This window comes from Bufo bufo, chromosome 3 (genome assembly GCF_905171765.1).
Source record: "Bufo bufo chromosome 3, aBufBuf1.1, whole genome shotgun sequence".
In the NCBI taxonomy this organism is placed as follows: Eukaryota; Metazoa; Chordata; class Amphibia; order Anura; family Bufonidae; genus Bufo; species Bufo bufo.
In genome coordinates, this window is record NC_053391.1 from 33,540,008 (window position 1) to 33,564,295 (window position 24,288).

The following is a 24,288-nucleotide window of genomic DNA, read 5'->3' on the forward strand; positions in this document are numbered from 1 at the left end:
GTAGAAGAATAAATGTCTCTTACTCAAGTGCAAAATGGGGGTTGTAGTACATGCAACTATAGTAGACATGGTTCCAACTGTACACAGTGCAATTCTCTCTATCTCAAGATAACGATGTATGAATTAATGATGGGAGTTATGGTCCTCTTTCCTCTCTATCTTGTGGGAAATAGTACTCATGCAGTCATGGCTGTTGTGTCCACTGCCGGATACAGTGTATCTACCGTACATTTGCACTAGCGTCGCTGGATTCCGGCAGGCAGCTCCGTCACAATCTGTATGCAAACGGATACCATTTGTAGACTGATCCGGATGTGGATCCATCTCACAAATGTATTGCAATACCGGATCCGTCTCTCCGGTTGTCATCCGGAAAAACGGATCCGGTATTTATCTTTTTCCCATTTTTATAGGCCTGCGCATGCGCAGACTGCAAAACTGGATCCGTTTTTCCGGAACACTTAGGACCGGAATCCGGCATTAATGCATTTCAATGTATGCGGTATTTTCTCAGTCCAAAAACCGTACAGTGACTGAACTGAAGACATCCTGATGCATACTGAACGGATTGCTCTCCATTCAGAATGCATGGGGATTAAACTGATTAGGCCCCAAGGACGGAACTCAATACCGGAAAAGAAAAACGCTAGTGTGAAAGTACCCTTAGCCAAATCATGTCCAGTTTTGAAGGGCGTCTTAATGCTGTCCCTTGCAGGTCACTTTACTGACTCCAATGCTCAGCCATGCAAATTCTGAGTTCTTCAATTCTCTCCTGTCTGTCTCCTTCTCTCCTTCTGTAGAACATACAGAGATCTGTTAGTCTTCGTAGCTTGAGGCCTAAGAAGAAGGAGCATAGGCCACTTCTTCTAATAACTCCAGTCTAGACTGACCTAAGGTTAGCGGTGGGGCCAGCCCACATCTAACCTCCAGTGAGGGCTGAGCCAGGATTTTTAATCCTGAAGGTGCTGTCCATACTGCGCTGGGTTCAATACATAACAATACAGTACACGACAATATATTACGTAACAATACAATAAATAACAAACCATTTGCACTTACCCTTCTCTGGGTTACTGTATATTTTTAACTGGCACTGTAACAAAGGTATTGGGGGATCGGAAATTGTTTGGGGCCACAGTGGCTGGTAGCGTATAGGGGTGACTGTGGCTGGCGGTGTACCAGAATATTTCTGTGTGTGGTATTACTTTTAGACACTATAGCTGAGAGAATAGAGGACTCAGACTCAGGCAAGATTAATGAACTTTTATTTTATTTTAGAATGCATGTTTAACCCCTTCCCACAACATGATGTTCCAGCGCCACCACAGGAGAACTGAAGCATTACACAGTGCCCCTTTATATCAATGGTTTGTCTGTGTAGGACAGGACAGGTCCTCCAGAGCAGGAGATGCTCTCCACACTGGACAGAGATAAGGATCCTGAACAGAGGACTTACCCTAATACTGTGTATGAAAATGAGTTCTCTACATTGGACCACCCATTTCTGGTTTTATGTAAATGTGTTTTGATCATTGTGTAAAGGAAAAGTCCTTCAAGTTTCTAATAAATTTTATGTTTCAGTTTTTTTCTTATTTTCAAGATATCAGTTTGCTGTCAGTGAGTGAGCACTCCTGCTTCCGTTCAGAGGCAGTAATCCTGTACATCATCGCTAGTCCTGTGGGATACAATTGTATCCAGTCTGGACAATGCTCTGTGAGCTAAACCCCTCAGCAGCAGCTGCACATGTCTCTCTGCAGTTTTGCTACAATGTATCAGTCTGGAATGGAGAATCTTTAGCTCACAGAGCATTGTCTAGTCTAGACCAGATTCAATTGCAGAAAAAAATTGTTTTACTGCAATTATTTTAAGTGATTTTTTTTTTTTATGTAGCCATGTACACCTGCATATATATTTATCACATTGTGCAGGATGTTTTTTTTTCTGTGTTTTTTGTTTGTTTGTAGTATATACTGTATAAGAAGTACTCCCCCCCCCTCCCCCCTACACCAAAAGTGGGGAAAAATGGCCTTGCGTCTTATAAAGAGAATACTAGTGAGCGCGGAAGACCCTCCCTGGTTTTCCTTCCCGGGGCCGGCACTGTACTGTACTGCCTGTGTACAGCATCAGGACGTACAGCGCGCACTATGACCTGACGCTGCGCGCAGTCAGGTGACAGTGCAGCACTGGCCGGGCAAGACACAGGAGCGCAACTTCTGCAGAGATCGCCAGATGTGGAGAGGAGCCGCAGCGCAGGAGAGGTAAGAGGAGTTTTTTTTAATTTTTATCTGAGTGGAGGTCTGATGGTGTTCTAGCAAGGAACTCTGATTGGGGGGGTTGACATTGAGGGCTGATCTGAGGTCTGATGGGGGTCTGACATTGAGGGCTGATCTGAGGTCTGATGGGGGTCTGACATTGAGGGCTGATCTGAGGTTTGATATGTGGGTCTGATGTGATGTCCTGATATGGGGGTCTGATCTGATGTCCTGATATTGATGGGGGTCTGATCCGACGTCCTGAGACTTATGGGGGTCTGATCAGAGGATCGGATATAAAGTCTAGAGAAAAGTATATATTTTTTATTTTCCTCCTCTAAAACCTGGGGTAGGTCTTATCATCAGGTGCATGTTATAAAGCAAATAATATAGTACTTTAAGGTGTGGCACCTTAAAGTCTGAATGCGCTCCTATTATCCCACCTTCGGAGTAGCAGTTTTTTGTGCACTTTTGCCCCATCTATTCCACGGGCGACTTTGATTAGGTGGTACATACAGCTGTGCGGGCTCTTCCTCTCATTGGTGCAGGCTCTCCTGAATGTAGATGCCCAACGGCATAGGTAGGTTTTGAGTAGGTCCTGTCTGACTGAGACCACCTTGACGCTGGTAGACGGGCACAAATGTGTTTTGATCAAAATATTTGGGCTGAGAGTCACAGATTTTATCATATCAGAGTCAGGGCTTAGTCTCTATTTTCAGTGTTTTTTCAGATACAATTGCATCTGTTCCGTTCTGACAGGGCCCCCAGAAAGCATCGGAATAGCAACAACGGAGCGAGCACAGACATAGCGGAGTGCGCATTGACTTTGGGGGAAGACCTCAGGCTAGTAAGGGGTTAAGGTCAGGAAGCCTGCTGGGGGGAGGAGTAGTATTTTCGCGGGCAGTATATAGGGTTTGGGGGAGTGGTTTGTGAGGCAGTTGTCAGTGTAAGGCAAAGTGTTTTAGGGGCAAGATGTCATCGCTGGAGGATCTTTTGGTTGCGGTCAGGGCTGCAGTTCAGGAGCATGGCGCGGAGCGTTTGCAGCAGACCCTTCAGGCTGCTCTGATTCCCTCTTCTGTGGCAGCGGTGGCGGAGCGTCCCTACAGGGCCAGGTGGTCTGTCCCCCCCCCAGACGACTGAGTCCGGAGTCTACCCCATGGGTACGTCGGCGTCTCCGGAGCCCCCCTGTGGACCCTCCGTTGCGGCCTGTGGTGTCGGTGCCCTGTGCCGCACCTAGGCGCAGCGGGAGGACTTCGGCGGTGCGCGGCAGAGCGGCGGGAGAGGGCCGGGCTATCCCCGGTCCCGTCTCCCGGGCGGCGAGAGGCTGGGATCGGGCACATGCGGGTGTCTCCCCCAGGGCGGTTGGGTGTGGGGAGCGAACCCTTGCGGCCTTACCTTCGGATCGGAGAGGCAGTGCGGTCGGGCGGTACTGCAGCCTGGGCCTTCCGGCGAGCAGGGAGGTGCGGTCTTCGGCACGGCGGCCGACGGCTTCCGGTCGGCGCCTGGAGCGCTCTGGGACTGCTGAGTGCAGAAGAGATGGAGGGGATGTGAGTGCGTTGCGGCCCCTGGCGGTGGGCCGGTGACATAGCAGTGTGGAAAGGACTATGGCGGTGGCTCAGCCCCCTGATATACTACAGCCAGAGGCAGCTTGCAGCACCCATGCTGTAGAGCCTGGGTTGATGAGGATGTTGGAAGGAGAGAGTGTGCGGCCCTGTGCGGTGGCCGGTGTGGCTGGAGAACTGCTGGATGACGGTCTCCTGCATTCGCAGGGTGACGGGGAGCTGTCGCTATTGGAGGAAGGGGAGGTCAAACCGTGTGATGATTCTGCGGCAGGCGCTATGGACGTCCCTCTGGGGGATAAAGCTGTGCCGTGCAGGTTGACTACGCCACTAAGGACGACTGGGAGGAGCTCTTCGGCTGCCGGTGATGTCATCCGGGGACGGCCAGGTGAGAGACCGACGGGTCAGAGTCCGGTTCTGGGGGGTGGGAGTGCTGTTTCTGATACTGTGGGGGGTTCTGATGTTTTGGTGCGGGATGTATTGTCGGGAATGTTGTCCTTGTTGTCACGATTGGGTGCTGGGTCCGCTGCGTCTCCGGTGCCAGTCTGGGCTCCAGTACCAGCAGTGGCGCAGGAGCGAAGGTTGGCGGGGGTTTTTGTGGGGGCTGGTGAGGATGGCATTGCATTGGGTACCCAGGCTGCGGGGTCGGGGGTAGCAGCGAGTGTTGGGGGTGATGTAGGTGATGGTGTGCGTTTGGCGAATACGGCTAAGGGAGATTTACGTATGTTTTGAGGGGCCGCTGGGGGCTCACTTGAAGCAGGAGATTAGAGAAAAGATATGAAAGGACGAGTATGTAGAAATTTTTTCGTTGCTTCCATTGGAAGGGGTAAGCCGGACGAGAGTAAGAAGGAGGAAGAGGAGAGGAGGCGGTATAGGCTGATTCCGCGTACCTTTCAGAATTGGCTTCAAGCCTTTGCAGTTTTGGCTAGTGTTGTTGGGGAGAAGGCGCCTGAGCACTGCTCTGCTCTCTTCTGTTATATGGATGCTATTGGTGAGGCGCATCGGACGTATGGGGGTGTGGCGTGGCTGCGGTATGACGAGCAGTTCCGGCAGCGGAAGGCAGTCAGGCCTAGCATTCGTTGGGACCACAAGGCTATTAGTCTGTGGATGCGATTGATGGCGGCGCCGAGGGGGGGTCCTTAGCCCTTTCGTGGAGGGGCCGGGGGTGCCTCGGCCTCGGAGTCCTCTGGGGGAAATAGGAGGGGCTGTTGTTGTTGGCAGTATAATGAGGGGCATTGCAGGTTCTTGTCCGACTGCCGGTACAAGCACGAGTGCTCCGGCTGCGGAGGTTCCCATAGCTTGTCGCGGTGTTTCAAGCGAGGTAAGGGTAAGGGATCCGAGGTTGTGCAGAAGAGGGGTGACGCCGGTGAGGGTGGACGAGATGGAGCCTTATTTAAGGATGTATCCAAATAGGGAGGCGGCACAGTTGCTGTTGGCAGGATTTACCAAGGGTTTTGTTATTCCGTGCGGTTTGGTTGGTGTGAGTCGAGCTCGGCGGAATTTGTCGTCGGCTTTGCGCCATCCAGCCGTGGTTGGGGACAAGATTGCTGGGGAGGTTGCTGCTGGCAGGGTTGTGGGCCCCTTTGCGGAGTGTCCTTTGCCGGATTTGTGGGTTTCTTCTTTGGGTTTGGTTCCTAAGAAGGAGCCAAATAAATTTCGGCTTATTCATCATTTGTCCTACCCGCTAGGGGGGTCGGTGAATGATGGTATAGCGGAGGAGTTGTGTTCTGTTTCATACACGTCTTTCGATGAGGCGGTGCGGTGGGTACGACGTTTTGGGCAAGGTGCCCTGCTTGCGAAAACGGATATTGAGTCCGCTTTTCGGTTGTTGCTGATTCACCCTGATAGCTTGCATTTACTTGGTTTTCAGTGGGATGGCTTTTTCTACGTTGATTGTTGTTTGCCGATGGGTTGTGCGATTTCGTGCTCACTGTTTGAGTCGTTTAGTTCTTTTTTAAAATGGGTTATTAAGAAGGAGGCGGGATGGAGTTCCGTTTTGCACTACCTGGATGATTATTTTTTTTTGGGTCCGGCAGGATCCAGGGTGTGTGCTGTCTTGTTGCATACTATGGAGAGGGTGGCGGCGCGTTTTGGTATTCCGTTGGCCGCGGATAAGACTGAGGGCCCGTCCACGGTTATAAAGTTTTTGGGGATAGAGATTGACAGTGTGGCCATGGAATGTCGTTTGCCTGTTGATAAGGTGTCTGATCTGTTGGATGTTGTGCTGTTCTTGCGGAGGGCGAAGAAGGTCCAGCTCAAGCGGGTTCAATCGGTTTTGGGGAAATTGAATTTCGCTTGTCGCATCTTGCCGATGGGGCGGGTTTTATGTCGTTGTTTGGCGCTTGCGATGGCGGGGGTTGTTGCCCCTTTTCATTACTTGCGTCTGCCTGCTGCAGTGAAGGAGGATTTGGGGGTGTGGGAGGCCTTTTTGTCGGAGTACAATGGCCTGTCTGTGTGGATGGAGGCGGTGGTTGGTAGTGTTGATTTGGATTTGTTCTCGGACGCGTCGGGTTCGTTTGGCTATGGGGTCTTTTGTAAGGGTCAGTGGAGTGCGGGTGCGTGGCCGGTCGAAAGGAGGCAGGCTGGTTTCCTTACCAACTTGGTTTTGTTGGAGATTTTTCCTATTGTTTTGGCTACTACTGAGTTGTGGGGGGACTGGCTTAGGAATTGGCGGGTTCGTTTCTACTGTGATAATATGGGTGTGGTGCAGGCGATTAATAGCCAGACGGCGAGCTCGCCTCCGGTGTTGAATTTGCTGCGGCATCTGGTATTGCGGGGTTTGCGGCTGAATGCTTGTTTTGTAGCGGTACACGTGCCTGGTGTGGATAACTCACTTGCTGATTCCCTTTCTCGCTTTCAGTGGGATAGTTTTCGCGGCCTGGCGCCGGGTGCCGAGGACCAGGGGTTGCCCTGCCCCCAGTGGCTCTGGAGCGTGGCCTTGGGGTGTCGGTGGGCCTGATTAGACAGTCGCTAAGTAGAGGTACGTGGTCGGCCTATTCTGCAGTGTGGGCGTTGTGGGAGGAGTTGATTGAGCGGATGGGTGGTTGCAGTTCCTTAGAAGATTTTAGGGTGTTGTTGGTTTTTTGGGTGGGTCAGTCTTATGCGTCAGGTTTGTCGTTTTCGGTTGCGTCAAAAAGGGTGGCGGCTGTTGCCTTTTGGTTGCGCTTGCGGGGCTTGGCCGACGTATCTATGTGTTTTATGGTGCGGCAGGCCTTGAAGGGTTATCGTCGTAGTGTAGTGCGGAAGGATAGTCGGAGGCCGTTTTCTTTTGCAGTGTTGCAGTTGCTGTGGAATGAAGCGGCGTCGGTTTGTGTGTCGGCATATGAGGTGTGTCTGTTTAGGGCAGCGTTTGCACTGGCATTTTTCGGGGCTTTTCGTATTTCGGAGTTGGTGTCTGCGAGTCGCACGGGCGGAGGTGGTTTGTTGTGGGAAAACGTTGTGCTGGTGGATGGGGCTTTGCGATGTCTGCTCCGAAAGTCTAAGACAGATCAGGAGGGTAAGGGAGTGGTTTTGTGGCTTAGGTCGCTGGGGAAGTCGGTTGTTTGCCCTGTGCGTGGTGTGCGAGAATTCTTGGCAGTGCGTCCGGGCGGTCCGGGGGCGTTGCTGGTTAATGTGAATGGTTCGCGGTTGTCTCGGTTTCAGTTTGTAGCTGTATTCAGAAAATGTTTGTCGGCCGCGGGTCTTCCTGCAAAAGATTTTGCATCGCACTCTTTTAGGATAGGGGCCGCGACTGAGGTTTCCAGGTGGGGATTGGGTGAGGAGGTTATAAAGCGTATCGGGCGTTGGGAGTCTGATTGTTTTCGTTCATACGTTAGGCCTCATCTGTTGTAGTGTTGGGGGGTGGATTTGTTTTTGACTGTAATTTGGAGTTGGAGGTGGCTGTGACGGTTTTGTTTTAACGTTGTTTGTTTTGTTGCAGGGGCGGCTCCTTGTCTTGCATGGATTTTCGGGCATTCTTACGTCTATTGGGGGGCTTTGCGAGCTGATGTTCGGCGGAACGGCCGTCAATTGGGTTTTCCGATGGAGGAGTTGCAGGTTCGGTGGATTGGTGTGCGGGGGCTTCTCTGGGGGCGGGTTTTGCCGGAAATTCATACGAACATCCTGTTGGATCGCTCGCCTGATATTTTGGTTTTGCATGTGGGTGGCAATGATTTGGGGGTGCGTCGGTCCCGGGACGTGATTCGGGATATTAAGTTGGACGTGTTGCGTTTGTTGTCAGATTTTCCGGATTTGCTGGTGGTGTGGTCGGAGGTGGTTGCGAGGAGTAGTTGGCGGTTTGCGAGGTCGGTGGAACGAGTCAACAAAGCACGGGCGAAGTTAAATAAGGAGGTGGGGCGTTTTGTTCGCAGGCAAGGTGGTGTGGTGGTTCGCCATCGGGAATTGGAGGCTGCGTCGCCTCAATTCTTGAGGTCTGATGGTGTGCATCTTAACGATGTGGGGATTGACATGTGGGCCTTAGGTATTCAGGAGGGGTTGGAGACTGCTCTGAGGGTGTGGCAGGACGCCCACAGGTGAGGTGTCACCGGTGGTCTTTTGGTGGCTGATGGATATGAGATCCTGGGGGAGCAATACAATGGTTTAAGAGATGCAGGACATGTTGGAGCCTGTATCTCATGTGGTTTGTGAATGCCGAGGATGGGGCTCCTGTTTGGGCTAAAAGGCCTACAGGAGGAGATACTTGGATACTTCAAGGATTTGGTGCCCTTGGGTCGGTGAGTGCGGCCAAGGGTAACTTTGAAGTATAAGGAGAGATGGTTACGGAAGATACAGCTTGTTTGGGTTGCCCTCCAGGATCCTTGTTACGGTATAGTGGCTCATAATGTTGAAGGATGTATTAAAGTGTTTGTTGTTATTATTATTATTTGTGTGTATAATAAAGTTGGCCGTAATGGTCATTTTTACCAAGCAAGAAGGTGTCAGTGTGTTATTGATAAGTAATGGGGTTTGGTGAGGCTAGCCGGAGGAGAATTCTTCCGTCCTAGTAAGTCACTGGAGGCAATAATAAATGTGAATATCAGTCAATGATTACAGTACAGTGAGGCGCTGTCACTTTGTGTTTAATAGTACATTATAATCTCTACACCGCAGCCCTTTTACTTGGCATGTTCTATGCACTGGAATGCCAACTGTTTGGGTGAGCAGTAAAAGTCGCCCACACGTTTCTACTGCAAATATAGGCACACCCACTAGATTTAAAGGAAAGTGTTTAAAACGTTTTAAAGAGGGCTTATCATGAGAAAGATCTTGCAAATCTTTTACAATGTTAATTGTGGTAAATCAGTACTGGCAATACATGTGACGACTTGGGCAATATTGGACCTTGACATTAAGGTCATCACAAAGTGTCCTTCTGCAAATATCCTCAGTCTGTGGGGAGACCAAGCAGCAAGGGTTCAATTTCCCTGCAGCGCCACCACGGGAGCAATGAAGTATTACACAGTGTCCATTCGCATCAATAGGTTGTCTGTGTAATACAGGATGGAATAGGTCCTCCAGAGCAGGAGACGCTCTTTGTAACTTCTCTCCACTCTGCTCAAGAGAAGAGGATCCTGAACAGAACACTCCACTCTATTAATAGGGTATAAAAAAAGTTTGGTTTTTCTAAACCAGATAAACGCTTTAATAGACTGCAGGAAATTACAGCCTTAAAGACGAAATGAAAACTAATTTAAAATCCCAGCAATTCATCCTTTTGAGAAAAAAGCAACTATTTTTATGTGCCAGGAGATGAGCCTTCTTACAAAACCGCATCTGGCTGTAAAGCAACTGGCTACAGCAGGAGCCCTCCCCCAACTGTTCTGAGTCAAAGATCAAGCACCCTTAGCTGTCTTATATATGAAATTCCCTAATATAACATAACAAAGGCAAATATATGATTAATTCTAACTTAACACGAGTTATTGAGTTAGTCTTTTCCTCCTCCCAGCTCAAGACAGAGACACATAGAGCTGTATACATCCCACAAAAACAGAACAGAATGTGTGTACATCCTCGCCTCTGCCATTGCCAGTTGTGTTATCCTGCTTATCTTGTCTCCAGCAGTACATACATTTTGTTTAATAATTATCACCTAATCCATTAGAGGATCAACAATCCTGATCAGGGGCATAGCTATCGGGGTTGCAGAGGTGGCAGTCACTACCCGGCCCAGCAGCCTGAAGGGGCCCAAAGACCCTTGTGCTGCATAAAAAGACACCGGTGCTTGATGTTCAAGTTACACCTCTGGATGGAGAGAAGGGGTCAGGTCAAGAATTTGGCTTTTTGTGCTGGTTCAATTTTTGTCTCAGGCAGCACGAAGGCTATGTGCTTCCCTGCCCCTGGCCATAAAGCATTGGGGAAAGAGGGGCCCAAGCTGAACTCTTGCACCAGGGCCCATAAGCCTTTAGTTACACCCCTCTCCCGATAACATTTTAACCTGTATAGAACAGCTAAAAAAACTGATATATCTATGTCTATTTTGCATTTTTCTGCGGCTAAAATCTTAATTCTGTAGGCCCAGCTTACAATTAAATTAGATCATTTTGGCAAATTCCTATTGGTATTGTTTCCCTGAAAGTTATGTAGTTGTCTCTTACTTCCTCCATCTTCTACGATATGGTGCATGTATCTTGGAGGATATCTTCTACACCTGTTCCAAAGGGAGCTAAGAAGAACATCTGAAAACTGATGGCTCCAACAAGCTTGCTGCATCTAGTCGAAAAGGTTCTCTACATGAGCAATACACGGTGGTCATTGGTAAAATACGCATTCTCCACATACTCCCATAACAGGTTTCCTCAACCTCCAGCTGTCAAGTTCCTTTAAAAGAATCAACTTAAAGGGATTATCCAATCCTAAAAAAAGCCCCTCCTATATGCCGGGTACCCCACGCTGAATATACTTACCCAGGTCCCCGCTCCCTGCCGCCGCTCCTGGTCCTCGTACCGCCACTGCTGCTTCTCCCCGTGCCCGGATGAAAATATCCGGTGTTGCGGGGGGGGGGGGGGGGGGGGCGAGCCTCCCTAGCACCGTGGGTGATGCTAGGCAGGCTCGTCCCCGTCCCCGCGTGCCATTGGCCGCCCACCCCCCGACACCGGATGTTTTCATCCGTACATGGGAAGAAGCAGCGGCGGCGGTGCAGGGACCAGGAGCGGCGCAGGGAGCGGGGAGCCAGGTAAATATATTCAGCATGGGGAGCCCAGCATATGGGGGGGGGGTTCTTTTTTTAGGATTGGATAACCCCTTTAACTAAAAAAGCCATCCAGATACTTCAACTTGCCAAAGACCTCAGATAGAAACCACCTACCCAAGAGGACTTTTGGTCCGTGGCATTGCATACATACACAAGAGCCTCTTTCGTACCACGTACTTCAGGTTACAATGGACTATGGTCCAAAAAATCCAAAAAGGTAGATCAATGGTTTAACCAAATTTCTGTTGTGAGATGTCGGATGAAGCACTGTGATCGGACCTATCAATGGACGATAACTGGGAAATACAGCTGGAATATTCTCGATGGCCACTGCCAGGCATTAGAATGTGATTCCAACTGCTTTGGAGGTGCATCTCTTGAGAAGGCCATCTAAAACAAGTGACAGTTGTGTTGTGGTCATGTGGATCTATGAAAAGTTCTTGACTCTTTTTCCTTGTACGTAGGTCAAAGGGACATAAAGCTTCCATAAACTCAACATGGATAGGGTATGTTTGAATGAAGTTCCTTGATGATGTATATGGAGCTTGAATTATTAGATTGCATTCAGTTGAAAAATCATCTGGATCTAGTTGTTCTGTCAACCTAGTATCTTGCACAACACATATTTGACTTTCCATACTTCCCAATCTGTGGAAGTCAACCTAGGCCCGAGCAAAGGGCTCCATCTGTTTAACTTCTAGATAACGAAACGCAATGGAAAGTAGCTGAACTACAAGAATCGATAACGCAGGAATGGTTAACCAAAACTGTCCACGTGGTAGGTCAACACAATTAACTCAATACTTATATCCGTACCAACAGCAGGGTGGGTCATCCTAATTTTTTACTTCCAAAAACATGTTCTACTGAGGAATTTGGACAAGTCTTGGCATTGTAATTGATAGTGCCTTGGGGCCAATACTAATTTGTTTGCTTATCTTTACGTCACAAATGACTGGATATTTTACTGTAGTTTGGAAAGCCCTGGAGGGTCTTTCGTTGTAGATCTTAAAGGAAGATCTGGCCTGTACAGTCTCATAACTACTATTATACTGTATTTCAAATCACCTTGAATGTTTGACCTCAACTATTAGAATTTTTGACATCATCTACTTGAAACCATGGACCCCAGTAAATGAGTTCTGCCTGCAACTTGTCAGGGGAGGTTAGCATGAGTCGTGTGGAGTTACATGTACCTGGTGGACAAAGTGTCAGCCGTTCCAAACCTTGGCGTCCCATCTCCAAAGTAGTGCCATAGTTTCCTGTGATGCACTGTTCTTGGCTCCAACTATAAGGTGGAGACTCAACTGCAGTGCGTGACATCAGCATCCAGGTAATTCCTAGTTGGTTATTGTTGATCTACCGATCTTAGCCCTAACCTTCTGACCCTGCCTCCTGCTACTGATTTCTGGACTGATCCATCTTGTGTACCAAAATATATCTCTATGCAACAGGTATATATATGCAGAGACAGGTCACACCTCCAATAATTTGTATTTACCACATGTGGACTGAGTATATTTTTTAAAATATAACTTTTACTCTGATATCACTAAAAACAATGGTGGTTATAGTGGGACATAGACGTATTACATACACACATATATACACATATAATTACCACTATCCCGATTCGTCTATAAGATGTAAGATAATGGGTGGATCTTACCCCGTCCTGTAGGCGTATGACTCACTCGGTAGTGGATGGCGTGGTACTCTTGTGTGGTACGGGCACAGGTGGCCAAGATGCTTCAGATGATACAGTAATCTGGCCAAATTGCTTCAGATGATATGGCAATTATATATATTCTCCTATAATGCCCTGGTCTAGAGCCCTCCCTATATGGATGGTTAGGGGCTATACTCATAGACCTGCCTCAGCGACACGGAGTACCCGCCCCGACAGGGGCGACCCCATACGGAACCTGTCCCTAAATGGGGCCTATTCCCTGTATATTCCCTCAGTATATTACCCTACATGCCATGTTTCGTTTCAATGATGATGAAACTCATCAGGGGCTTACTGAAGTCAGAGGGTTTTGCTTCAGCAGAGAGTTCCCTTCTTTGTAGATACAAAGCGGTGTAGACGGTCAGTGGTACACGTCCTCCGGGGTATAGGGAAGTGTCCCCAATAATACCCTCGCCTTGCCTCACCACAGGATGCCAGTAGTGTGGAGACCCAGCAGGTCCTACAAACCCACCTTAATTACAGAGAACATACACCTGTTGGAGAAAGTTTGTAATATTCTTACCATCCTGAAGTTGGCTAGATCAGGCTTTTGGTTATCTGGTCATGTGATACTTCTCTTCTGATAATTCTTAACTGTTCATGTGCCAGGGAAAGAAATAGTTCTGGACCATTCCACTTTGGAAGTGACTTCCTGTCCATAGCCCAGGACAAAAACCTGGTAAAGGACTTGATGTTGATGGAAGCAGGATTTTCAAAAGGGGAGCATCTCGTAAACGGATTCCCAGAAGGTCAAGGCAAGCAATTTTGGAATGGCAAGTATATTATAAACCGATGGCAGGTTGGGTCATCCTAATTTTTTACTTCCAAATACTTGTTCTACCGAGGAATGAGGGCAAATCTTGGAATTGTAACTGATAGTGCCCTGGGGCCAAGACTAATTTGTTTGCACATATCACTGGCTGTTTTACTGCAGTTTGCAGAGCCCTGGAGCCATCATTCAAGTCTTTCCGTAGTAGAGCTGATGGGAAGATCTGGCCTGTACAGTCTCATAACTACGAGTGATACTGTACTGTATTTCCAGTCACCTTGAATGTTTGACCTCAACTTGTTGAATTTTTGGCATCATCTTCTTGAATCCATGGACCCCAGTAAATTTTAACTATGATTACTGCCTGCAATCTGTCAGGGGGATCTGCATGAGCCGACGTGGAATTACATCTACCCGGTGGTAGATTCAGAGCTGTATCCAGAATTTTTCTGGCTGCTGAGTTCATTTCTGCTGACATTCCTTGCTATTTCAGGGTCTGCCAATCTTGGAAGTATAATTCTTATGCAAGCATATATACAGTTGTCTGAACACAACTTATTGAAAATATTATAAAGTGGTTTTCCAGGACCCAGCAGGTCCTACACACTCACCTTAATTACACAGAACATACCTGTAGGAGAACTTTGTAATATTCTTACCATCCTGAAGTTGCGTGGATTGGGCTTCCATAATCTGGACATGTGACGCTTCTCTCCTGATAATTCTGAACTACTCAAGGGCCAGAGAGAAGAATACTTCTGTCCCTTTCCACTTTGGAAGTAAGGTCCTGTCCATAGCCCAGGATGGAAACCTGGTAAAGGACGTGACAGTGGAAGCAAAGATTTTCAAAAGAGGAGCATCTCGTAAATGGGTTCCCAAATGGCCGAGGCACACAATTTTGGAACGGTGAGTATATTACAAACTTTCTACTACAGATTGTGTGTAATTAAGGTAGCTTTACAGGACCTGCTGGGTCATTGAAAGCCCCTTTAAAACTTTTATATACAGTTGCAAGAAAAAGTATGTGAACCCTTTGGAATGTTATGGATTTCTGCACAAATTGGTCATAAAATGTGATCTGATCTTCATCTAAGTCACAACAATAGACAATCACAGTCTGCTTAAACTAATAACACACAAATAATAAAATGTTACCATGTTTTTATTGAACACACCATGTAAACATTCACAGTGCAGGTGGAAAAAGTATGTGAACCCTTGGATTTTATAACTGGTTGAACCTCCTTTGGCAGCAATAACTTCAACCAAACGTTTCCTGTAGTTGCAGATCAGACGTGCACAACTGTCAGGAGTATTTCTTGACCATTCCTCTTTACAGAACTGTTTCAGTTCAGCAATATTCTTGGGATGTCTGGTGTGAATCGCTTTCTTGAGGTCATGCCACAGCATCTCAATCGGGTTGAGGTCAGGACTCTGACTGGGCCACTCCAGAAGGCGTATTTTCTTCTGTTTAAGCCATTCTGTTGTTGATTTACTTCTATGCTTTGGGTCGTTGTCCTGTTGCAACACCCATCTTCTGTTGAGCTTCAGCTGGTGGACAGATGGCCTTAAGTTCTCCTGCAAAATGTTTTGATAAACTTGGGAATTCATTTTTCCTTTGATGATAGCAATCCATCCAGGCCCTGATGCAGCAAAGCAGCCCCAAACCATGATGCCCCCACCACCATACTTCACAGTTGGGATGAGGTTTTGATGTTGGTGTGCTGTGCCTCTTTTTCTCCACACATAATGTTGTGTGTTTCTTCCAAACAACTCAACTTTGGTTTCATCTGTCCACAGAATATTTTGCCAGTACTGCTGTGGAACATCCAGGCGCTCTTGTGCAAACTGTAAACATGCAGCAATGTTTTTTTTTGGACAGCAATGGCTTCCTCTGTGGTATCCTCCCATGAAATCCATTATTGTTTAGTGTTTCACGTATCGTAGATTCGCTAACAGGGATGTTAGCATATGCCAGAGACTTTTGTGAGTCTTTAGCTGACACTCTAGGATTCTTCTTCACCTCATTGAGCAGTCTGCGCTGTGCTCTTGCAGTCATCTTTACAGGACGGCCACTCCTAGGGAGAGTAGCAGCAGTGCTGAACTTTCTCCATTTATAGACAATTTGTCTTATCGTGGACTGATGAACAGCAAGGCTTTTGGAGATACTTTTATACCCCTTTCCAGCTTTATGCAAGTCAACAATTCTTAATCGTAGGTCTTCTGAGAGCTCTTTTGTGCGAGGCATCATTCACATCATGCAATGCTTCTTGTGAAAAGAAAACCCAGAACTGGTGTGTGTTTTTTATGGGGCAGGGCAGCTGTAACCAACACCTCCAATCTCATCTCATTGATTGGACTCCAGTTGGCTGACACCTCACTCCAATTAGCTCTTGGAGATGTCATTAGTCTAGGGGTTCACATACTTTTTCCACCTGCACTGTGAATGTTTACATGGTGTGCTCAATAAAAACATGGCAACATTTAATTATTTGTGTGTTATTAGTTTAAGCAGACTGTGATTGTCTATTGTTGGGACTTAGATGAAGATCAGATCAAATTTCTGACCAATTTGTGCAGAAATTCATATAATTCCAAAGGGTTCACATACTTTTTCTTGCAACTGTAGATTATACCTATATGACATAGGTGAGCTCTCATGTTAAGGGGTATGAACATTTGTGCAACCTTCATCTATAAAAAAAAAGAAAAATAATAATAATAATATTCCTAGTGTTCATTGAAAATTATCCTTCCGTTTTGTGTACTCAGCTCCTATGCAGAATTATGTGACTCAATATCATAAAAACCCTGTGTGAAGTTTAATCTTGCAGTGATGTGTTAGGCTACACAGATGGTTTCTTTGTAGTGTGTGGAGACACATCAATCTTCATAAGAGCTGTATACACAAAACGATAGGAAAGTTTTAACCAAGCCTATTTGCAAAGTTGCATCCTTGCTTATTGTAGGTGCACTGGAGCTGAAAAAAGTCGGATGCAAAAGTATACACCCCCTCTTAACATTTAGCTACGGCTAAAAATAGTTATAAAAACACATGTCTCTTATGAGTTTACAGATTTGCACCTACATAAACTATGGCATAGCCTAAAACAACAAGGTGCGACCTACACTGAGTACATTGGGGCTATCTTTACACATAGCCTTGGATGCCAGGAAACCTGTTAGACGGGAATTATGTTCTGTGAAAATATGGCACTGCAAGGAATCGCTAATTTCTAGGTCAGTAAGGTCATTTTGTGAGTCGTGTGTTATCATATAACATATTTTTGCTTCTTGGTGCTGTGTTTTCTGTAAAATAACACAATTGAGTCCTATAGGGCAGTGGGTCAATTTCTTCCAGGAAGCCTAAATTGTAGACTACCTCACTGCGCACCATTGTTCCATTGTTTGCTTTCGTGCAGGCGGTAGTTAACAATACAATGCCGTGTATTATAGGTAGTAGGTTATCCAGAGTTCTTACAGGCGTATTCCAAATGCAGTATCCGAGAGCTCAGACGGACAACAAGGACTCTTCAATGCAGTTTTTCAAAGCTGGCATAATTACACTGCACATGCTATTGTGGGAAAAATAAGCAATAAGTCTCAGCCCTGCCCCCTCTTATTAATAAGATGCCTTAGGCAGTATTGAGATTGTGGGTACACTGATCGTCTGGTAATACTACACTCATCAGGTCATTGTATGCAGAGAAACAGGATATTGTCTTGCAAACTACAATTATATAGTCTTGATGCCTGTACTACTGGATCAGGATCCTGGCATTAAAAGGGCCTCTAGTCATAGCTGGGACAAGAATTGTCTACTATTAAAAAGCTGTTTTCATTGTTCTCACTTTTCTTCACTTCCTTTAAGGCTTCTTGCACACGGCCGTTGTGGGTCCGCTCCGTGCATTGGGGACCGCAATTTGCTGTATGCGGCACACAATGTCCGTGTGCAAGAGGCCTAACTCAGTAGACACCTGAGACATTTTTTTTTCTTATAAGCAAATTAGTCATTAGGGATATTGTCTGCTCTCGCTAGACCACCAGGAATATTTTTTACTGTCGCTAGACCACCAGGGTCATTCTTTATTCTCACTAGACCACCAATAACATTTTTACTCTTACCAGGCCACCAGGTTTATTCTTTATTCTCACTAGACCCCAGGGTTATTCTTTATTCTCACTAGACCACCAGGGTATTCTTTATTCTCACTAGACCCCCAGGGTTATTTTTTATTCTCACTAGACCACCAGGGTATTCTTTATTCTCACTAGACCACCAGGGTTATTCTTTATTCTTACTAGACCACCAGGGTTATTCTTTATTCTCACTAGACCACAAAAAATATTTTTTATTCTCACTAAACCAGTAAGTTATCTTTTAATTCATGTAGTGACTAAACTATCAGGGTTATTATTTATTCTCACTGGACCCCCAGGGTTATTCTTTATTCTCACTAGACCACCAGGGTATTCTTTATTCTCACTAGACCACCAGGTTTATTCTTTATTCTCACCAGACCACCAGGTTTATTCTTTATTCTCACTAGGCCACCAGGGTATTCTTTATTCTCACTAGACCACCAGGGTTATTCTTTATTCTCATTAGACCACTAGGGTTATTCTTTATTCTCACTAGACCACCAGGGTTATTCTTTATTTTCACTAGACCACCAGGGTTATTCTTTATTCTCACTAGACCACCAGGGTTATTCTTTATTCTCACTAGACCACAAAAAATATTTTTTAGTCTCACTAAACCAGTAAGTTATCTTTTAATTCATGTAGTGACTAAACTATCTGTCACGGATGGTGTTGCAGAAAACTGGAAGTTATAAATAAACATCCGACTGACTTGATCCCAAACTAAGGAACATATGGGTGAGCCCTAAAAAAAACCTAGAGCTCTCCCTGACTGCTATGCCCATGCAAAGATCTTTATGATAGAGGATTGCATGCCCTCGTACCTAGACTGTGTGACACCTGAAAACCCTATAATAGTGAGGGGACACGACCACGGCTCCCTGCACTTAATACGGAGGGAGTCAGGGTCACCTAGAATCAAGCCAGCACGGAAACACAAATAAAGGAAAAAGACTTATCTGAGGAACCAGCGGTTGTAGCCTCTAGCAGTGAAGACAATCCAGGAAGTAGTATAAACCGCAAAGTGAGGCAGTATGGGAGAGAATATAAAGGGAGGCAATCAGTGTAAATAGATGACAGCTGGGAGAAGGAAAAGAGATGACAAAGTGAAACCAAAACAAAGAACATCATGCAAGAGGTACAGAAGAACGTCTGCCAGAGCTTCTCAGAGAGCTGGCGGTGACACTATCAGGGTTATTATTTATTCTCACTAGACCACCAGTGATATTTTTTATTCTCACTAGACCACCAGGGATATTTTTTATTCTCACTAGACCACTGGGGTCATTTTAATTCTCATTATACCACCAAGAATATTTTTAACTCTCACTAAACCCCCAGGGTTATTCTTTATTCTCACTAGACCACCAAAACATTTTGTATTCTCACTAAACCACTTTTATTGATATTTTTGAATTCAGTTAGTTACTAGACTGTCAGGGTTATTCTTTATTCTCACTAGACCACCAAGAAAGTTTTTATACATTTAGCTTTTAGACCGCCAGGGATATTTTTTATTCTCAGAGACATTTTTTGCATTCAATCACTAGATCACCAGTAATATTTTTTATTCTCATTTGACCACAAGGAAAATATTTACATTACATATTTTTGTGGTTTTCTCCTTTGCATGAGATTCAGCTTCCTATCTCTCACTCACTGATTCAGAAGCACCATATAGGACATTATAGAGAAGTACTGTGATGTAGTAATGTGGAAAAAGCACTTAGGGTAAGATATAGCACTTACCAATAGCTGCTAAATCATGCCTGTGTCTCTCTGTCATAGTGACGAGCGGCAGGAGCAATATTGGAATTCACAATATTTTGCAAATATTTGGTAGAATATTTGGCATATATTCGCGAATTCGAGATAATTTTTTTGATCGCGAAAAATCGGCAATGTAATATCCGCGTAATGCGCGCAAAATACAGGTGTGGGTCACTATAGCTACATTTTTCAAGCTAAAGAAATAAATAAAAAAAATGAGGAGTCATTTGTTTATTGCAGCCACCACTTCAGACATGTTCTGGGGTGGTGGCGCTATATTGATGATATCTTCTTGGTGTAGACGGGCGCCACGTTGGACCTCCTCGCGTTTAACGCATACCTTAATGAAATAGACCCGACCGTGAAATTTACTGTCGTCCATTCGACACAGAAATTAAAATTTCTGGACACAGAAGTGCAGGTTCATGAACAGAGTTTAACCACTGATTTACATGTGAAAAAAATTATAAGAATACTCTGTTACATTTTGAGAGCCATCATCCTCGCTCCATGATTAAGTCTTTGCCCTACAGTCAATTCCTCCGGGTTAGGAGGATTGTGAGGGACAAATCTACCAGAGATCAACGCTTTAATGAAATGAGCAAGAAATTTGCAGCTCGAGGGTATCCCAAGAAACTTATTGTAGAGAGTAAGTTGCAGGCTGAATCTAGCCTGATACAGACTCCCTACAATAAGGCCAAAGTAGCCCCACATATTCCCTTTGTCTCACAGTATTCTGCTGACAGTCCGCAGATTGTGTCTGTCATCAGAAGACATTGGAAGATAATTGTCAATAGTTTTCCTCAGATTGAGGAGTTTCGGACACCCCCACTTTTTTTCTTACCGCAGGGGGCGAAACTTGGGTGACAGATTAGTTAGATCCGATGTGGGCAGCAATAGAACCAGCGTGAGGTCATTCTGTGGCTCCACACGTACTGGTTGCTATCCATGCCACAATTGTGTGAATTGCTGCCTTATGCTCAAGGGGAACTCTTTTCATAATCCAGCGACAAATAAAACAATTAAGATTGTTCAATATTTGACGTGTGATTCGTCCCACGTGGTCTACCTACTGTCATGCCCATGTGGGCTATGGTATGTCGTAGAGACCACGTGGGGATGTTAAAACACGACTTAATCAACATAGATACTCTATTAGGAAAGAGAAAATGGATCTGCCATTTTAGAGCAGGTACAGATGGGTAGACGTGTTGGCGATAGGAAGTCTCTCCTTAAAAAGCGAGAATTATTTTGGATATTTACTTTGAAGACACTTAAACCGAATGGCCTTAATGTTGACTTTAGGGTGAACTAGTGGTGTCTCCTTTGGTGCCTCGTGTTGTTCTCTTCCCCTGTTGTAGTCCTTTTGAACATGTGTGTTAATAACTAAGTTTATAGTTTAGTATGTTACAAATTGAGCAATTTTAATAATTTTTTTCTGTATATATTTCTTTAGATCCTTCTACGAGCTATAATACCAGTGGACATTCTGTGTGACGACTGGAGCATTGCGGCCCTGTATCAGCTACCCACATTCTGCCTTTTTTTTTATATAATGCTCACAATAAAAGGATGGCCATATTAATTTATATGTAGTATAATTTGGAATAATCTCTGTGGACATTGAGGTAGCGGTTTCCTCTGGTTTTCCTGGGGGTTACACCGTTCTTCTTTATCCGGATTTAATACGTATGGATTAAATTGGGGTCTTTTGGGCGTCGTTGACGGTTTGACATGGTAACCCGTGGCAACGTCTTCGCCTCCCTGTAACAGTGATGACTGTGAGACACCCTTAATCCAGCGTTATATATTTTTGCTTATACAGTCCTGATCAAAAGTTTAAGACCACTTGAAAAATGGCAAAAAAATCATATTTAGCATGGCTAGAACTTAACAAGTTTCCAAGTAGAGCTTCAACATGCAACAAGAAGAAATGGGAGTGAGAAAAAAACTTTTTTTGAGCATTCAATTTAATGAAAACAACGAATGAACTGAAACAGGCTGTTTTTCAGCTGATCAAAAGTTTAGGACCACACCTCCAAAAAAAAACTAAACCCCCCAAAACAGAAATCCAACTTCCAAACATGAACTCAGTAATGAGTAGCTCCGCTTATTGTTTATCACTTCCAAAATTTGTTTCGGCATGCTTGATGCAAGTGTTTCCATGAGGTGAGTGGGAACATTTCTCCAAGTGGTGAAGACGGCCGCACGAAGGCCATCTACTGTCTGGAACATTACACATTGGTAACACATGTGAATATTTAATTATCAATTATACCTGGTAATGCACTTTTATTATGTAAAATGTATTTTGCACTAGGCACTGACACTTAATTTTTTTCGCATATAATTGCACATTGTTGTTGGATGGTATGAACACAATCAATTGAGTGGTGAAGACGGCCGCACGAAGGCCATCTACTGTCTGGAACTGTCCATTTTTGCAAACTTCCCTTGCCATCCATCCCCAAAGGTTCTCAATTGGATTTAGATCAGGGGAACACGCAGGATGGGCCAAAAGAGTGATGTTATTCTCCTGGAAGAAGTCCCTTGTCCTGCGGGCATTGTGTACTGTAGCGTTGTCCTGTTGAAAAACCCAGTCGTTACCACACAGACGAGGGCCCTCAGTCATGAGGAATGCTCTCTGCAACATCTGGACATAGCCAGCGGCCGTTTGACGCCCCTGCATTTCCTGAAGCTCTATTGTTCCACTGAAGGAAAAAGCACCCTAGACCATTATGGCGCCCCCTCCACTGTGGTGCGTAGAAAACATCTCAGGTAGGATCTGCTTGTCATGCCAGCAACGTTGGAAATCATCAGGACCATCAAGGTTAATTTTTTTCTCATCAGAGAATAAAACTTTCTTCCACCTTTGAATGTCCCATGTTTGGTGTTCTCTTGCAAAGTCCAAACGAGCAGTTCTGTGGCGTTCAAGGAGACGAGGTCTTTGAAGACGTTTTTTGTTTTTGAAGCCCTTCAGTCTCAGATGCCGTCTGATGGTTATGGGGCTGCAGTGAGCATCAGTAAGGGCCTTAATTTGGGTCGAGGATCGTCCAGTGTGTTGACGGACAGCCAATTGGATCCTCCGACTCAGTGCTGATGAAATTTTTTTGGGTCTTCCACTTGACTTTTTTGTTCCATAACCCTCAGGATCATTTAAGAAATTCCAAATGACTGTCTTACTGCGTCCCACCTTAGCAGCGATGGCGCGCTGTGAGAGACCCTGCTTATGCAGTTCAACAACCCGACCACGTTCAAAAAGGGAGAGTTTTTTTGCCTTTTCCATCACAACGTGTGACTACCTGACAGAAAATGACAATGAATCCACATCTTTGCACAGATTTGGCCTTTTAAAGGCATGTGGTCCTAAATGTTGGATCAGCTGAAAAACAGCCTGTTTCAGTTTAATCGTTATTTTCAATTAATTGAATGCTCAAAAAATGTTTTGTCTCACTCCCATTTCTTCTTGCTGCATGTTGAAGCTCTACTTGGAACCTTGTTAAGATGCAACAATGTAAAATAAGATTTTTTGCCATTTTTCAAGTGGTCTTAAACTTTTGATCAGGATGGTATGTTTACTTTTGGGTCTATACAGCGAGATGAGGATGGTGGGGACGTTTCGCCGTGGTGAGCCGCGGCAACGTCTCCATCACTTACCAGCAGTGAATCGTTGACTGTTGACACGGTCACGGCTCACTGTTCGTCGTTGTGATCCTTAATTTATACTTTTATACTTTTATGTTTACATTTTGCGATCTGGTTTGGGTGGTAACTAATGCTCAGACATGCGCACATGTATCAGCCAGTTCCTCAACCCCTGACGAAGCCTAAGGCGAAACCCGGGAATTGGTGCCGTATATTGAAGTTTTCGGTTGGTATCAAGACGCTGCAGGAGACGTCCATAGGAGTGGATTTATAACAGCTGCCTGCTGGAGCGTGTGTTGAAGTCTGCATTGTGTCTATTACTGCTGGTATCAGCGCGGTCCCTGCAACTACTTGTGGATTAGAAGTTTCCTGAGACTGGAGAAAATGGTTGGCACGTCAGAACATTACAATAGCTTTATGTTTCAAAGATTTATTTAAGAGGAAAAGGCATCATAAATGCAAGTCATTATATAGAAAACGTACAGATTTCGTACAGTACAAGCAAAGTCATAAAATCATGACAACAATAACAATAGGAGATCAGACAATGATAATATAAATGGCAGTGTAATAGGGCAATAAACAGTAAAGAAGCTAAGTGACCCTGAACTTCGAACATCTGTATGTGATTGTATGGAGCTATAACGTCATACTACAGTATATCAAAAGTCCACCGAATGGAAGGAGGACAACCAGGATTCCCAGAACTTTTCAAAGGTTTCGTATGTATTCATATGAATGGCCGAGAGTCTCTCGTATAGAAGGATTCTATTAATCCTGTCTATCACTGCTTGAAAACTCAAGGAGCTGGACCTCCATTTATAAGCAATATGGATTCTGGCAGCTAGTAATACGTGCTGAGACAATTTGAATCTGGAAAATGTCAACCATGAAGGCTTGTCCCCAAGGAGGCATAGAGAGGGAGATGGTGGATAGGTACAGTCCAACACCGAGGAGAGCAATTGACAGATTTTGTTCCAAAATAGCTGTACAAGCGGACATGACCACCAAGTATAATAGACTGTACCGTCCACATCACATCCTCTAAAGCATAGGGGCGAGACCTCGGGATAAATACAATGCAGTCTATAGGGCACTAGATAGGTCCTATGGAGGGCTTTTATTGAAGTTTCTGCCAGAGTTCTTAGTCAAGGTCTGGGAATGAAGGTGCCACCTAGATAAGGAATATTCCTCTTGAATATCCTCCTCCCAATCCTTCATGTATGGCAGCTTAACTCCTTCTGGCGAGG